At 52.8% G+C, this 2612-nt stretch overlaps 1 protein-coding gene across 3 annotated transcripts in view; it reads left to right on the top strand.

Annotated features, from left to right (window-relative positions):
* Positions 1–1862: 1862 nt before the first annotated feature.
* The window catches only part of CARPB (Carbonic anhydrase-related protein B), an 8279-nt gene continuing 7529 nt past the window's right edge, over positions 1863–2612 (top strand). For 2 of the 3 annotated variants that reach the window (XM_018445915.1, XM_018445922.1), the window contains exon 1: positions 1863–2231. The gene's annotated coding sequence lies outside the window, so the exon portion shown is untranslated. Of the gene's footprint in view, positions 2232–2261; positions 2289–2612 lie in introns of those variants that run through there. The other variant, XM_018445944.1, reaches the window with a different exon arrangement.

Here is a 2612-nt window from a genome sequence, read left to right as displayed (position 1 = left end):
AAGCGCCTCCGCGTAGAGTCGACCAGTCAGGGGCTTTTCGGTGTATCCGCGCGCCGGAGATCCTGGCGGGGGCGCCTGGTGACCTCGAAACGCCAACGCCAGAGGATCCCCGAGCGTAATTTCGCCCCGATGTGTCTATCGATATACTCTCACGGCGGAGCCGGAAGTCGCCGCCGTAAAGTTCCGCGGACCGATGTCGATGACAGGATTAACGCTAGGCGATGCCGCCTACATCTCTTGCCCGGGAGAAGCCGAGCCTTCCTCAATCGAGAGAAAACGCGAGGAAATTCACGGAAATAGAAGCGTTTCTGCGAAGTTTCTTGGCAGAGATATTCTCGGAACATAGAATTAAATATAACTGTCTCATTCTGAAAACGTATTCGGGCAAAATTTAGAAAATGAAAGTCACTTTCTGTAAATATAAATTGTTTTTAATTATTTACTCAGAATATATGTATATATAGTTTTATCATTTATGCTAATTATTGATACATTAAATGATATCGATATTAATAGTAATATTGCCATCGGTAATATTACATAATAAGAATTGCATATAATACGTATATGCATATGCACGCATTTATAACATTTATCATAAATACCTATGACGTTTTTTATAAAGCCTGCACATTAATACGTATCGTATACCGTCATAATCTGTGTCGCGTCATAGCACATGTATACAAAAACACGTTAATGATCCACATATCGGTTATTAATAAATTCGTGCCAATCAAATTTCCGCAGCGTGATAATTATAATTCGAATATTCGTTCAGAATTGTATATCTACGTTTGTGGTGGTTCAAGAAATATCCAGACGGGATGGGATCAGTTTGCCGATATCCCCGATGGATTCTATAAATTCCTGGCATACTTCTCCGGAAAGCGGGAGCAACCCTGGGATCGACCGACCGAACGCCCGATATAATAGCGCGCTCTGGTTACGCGCGGCAAGTCTCGAGAAGAAAAGAAACGCGAATCCGATGGCCGGAGAGGGACGAGGGGTAAAGGCGACAGAAAGAGAGAGAGAGAGAGAGAGAGAGAGAGAGAAGAAGAAGAGAGAGAAAGAGGAGAGGGATTCGCTCCAAGATTTCCCGACCCTCGATCCCTCTCCCTTTTGTGCAATCGAGCGCCGCCGCTTGCATACAAAGGGAAGGGAAATTGCGGAGAGCGGCTTCGAGGTCGCGCTCTACGACATTGCGCCCTTATCCGGCTTACGATTCCGGACGCTTCTCGCAAGAGCGGGCTCGTCTCCTACCGAAGGAGCGCAACCCACCCCTTTGAGGCAAATAGGTCAATTCGCCGTAATTCGAGCCGGCTCGCGCGGGATTCCTTCATCACTGAAGGACGGAGGAGCGTCTCCGGGTGGTCCCTTTGCCTCATGCTTTCATTCCTCTTGTCCCGACTCATGCCAGTGGCTCGAGTGCGCAAACGTCCTGACGAGGAACGATGATGATGGCTGCGAGCGAACGGAGCGAACGTGCGAGCGAACGAAGAGGCACAAGAATCTCGTTCACCATGTCCGGACGCGTCGATGCGACGGCCGAACAAGCGCGAGCGTAGCGAGCGAGCTGAGCGGGACGTGCAGGAAGAACGAATACGAAATAGATCGCGCGCGCGAGAGAGCGACGAAGGAGGGAAAGGGGAAAGAGAGAAGGTGAGATAGGCAAAGAGAGAGAATGGAGAGAGCGCACACGCGGAGGGTAGAGAGGAAGGACACACCTGGCGCGTGCGCCACGATAACGTCGAGAGACGTGAAAGAGAGATGCCGTGGAAAGAGAAAGGGATCCAAGCGTGGAGAAGGGGTGTAGGGGGTGAGGACGCGCGAGGAGGGACGTATACAGTCGCCTCGTAGGGCAGTCGTTCCTCCTTCGTCGTTCCTTCGCCGCCGTGCGCTTTTAACGAAATTATTCCGTGATCGAGGGGAAAAAAAGGAAATCGGTAGAACAGGTGAAAGAGGAGGAATACGAGATAGCGGAGAGAAAATCGGGAGAATAAAAGACAGGGAGTATCCGTGGAAAGCTCTCGGGCGCCGGGCCGCGAATCTGCCGCGACGCGCACGGCGGCATCGTCCTCCGGCGGCATCGTCCTCGAAGGGGACACCGGCCTGCGTGGCGCGCGTCGTCGTGGCCGCGGTCGACGGCGAAATCGGTGGAAGAAGTGGTGCGCCGGCGGAGAAGGAGGAGGAGGAGGAAAAGAAAGACGTCGTCCTTTTCGTCGTCCACGGTCAGTATCCTCTGGTTTTAACGAGCGAACGAGAGAGGCGAACCGTATGCAGAGGGGGTAGGTTCTTTCTTTCTTTCTTTCTTTCTTTCTTCAGGGGATATGTAGAGGTTTTTTTTGCCGGCTCGCGCGCGCGAGGTCGAATCGTCGACGAAACCGGGAAGCATCAGGACGGCGCGGAGAAACACGCTCTGCGATCGCCGCTTATTGATTTCCGCAAGGGAGACGCCGCGCGCGTTCCCCATTTCGCGTTCTCGTCACGCGAATTTTCGGCCGCACCGTTCGTTCGTCGCCGCGTCGCGGCGTTTCGCGTCGCGGACCCCGCGATCGATTCGCGCGCGCTCCTGCCCCCCGTCGCACCTGCGTGTACCTACTCTCTTACTC

Source organism: Mycetomoellerius zeteki, unplaced genomic scaffold (genome assembly GCF_001594055.1).
Source record: "Mycetomoellerius zeteki isolate Tzet28-1 unplaced genomic scaffold, Tzet1.0 scaffold105, whole genome shotgun sequence".
In the NCBI taxonomy this organism is placed as follows: domain Eukaryota; kingdom Metazoa; phylum Arthropoda; class Insecta; order Hymenoptera; family Formicidae; genus Mycetomoellerius; species Mycetomoellerius zeteki.
This window is presented reverse-complemented; position numbering and strand designations above follow the sequence as displayed.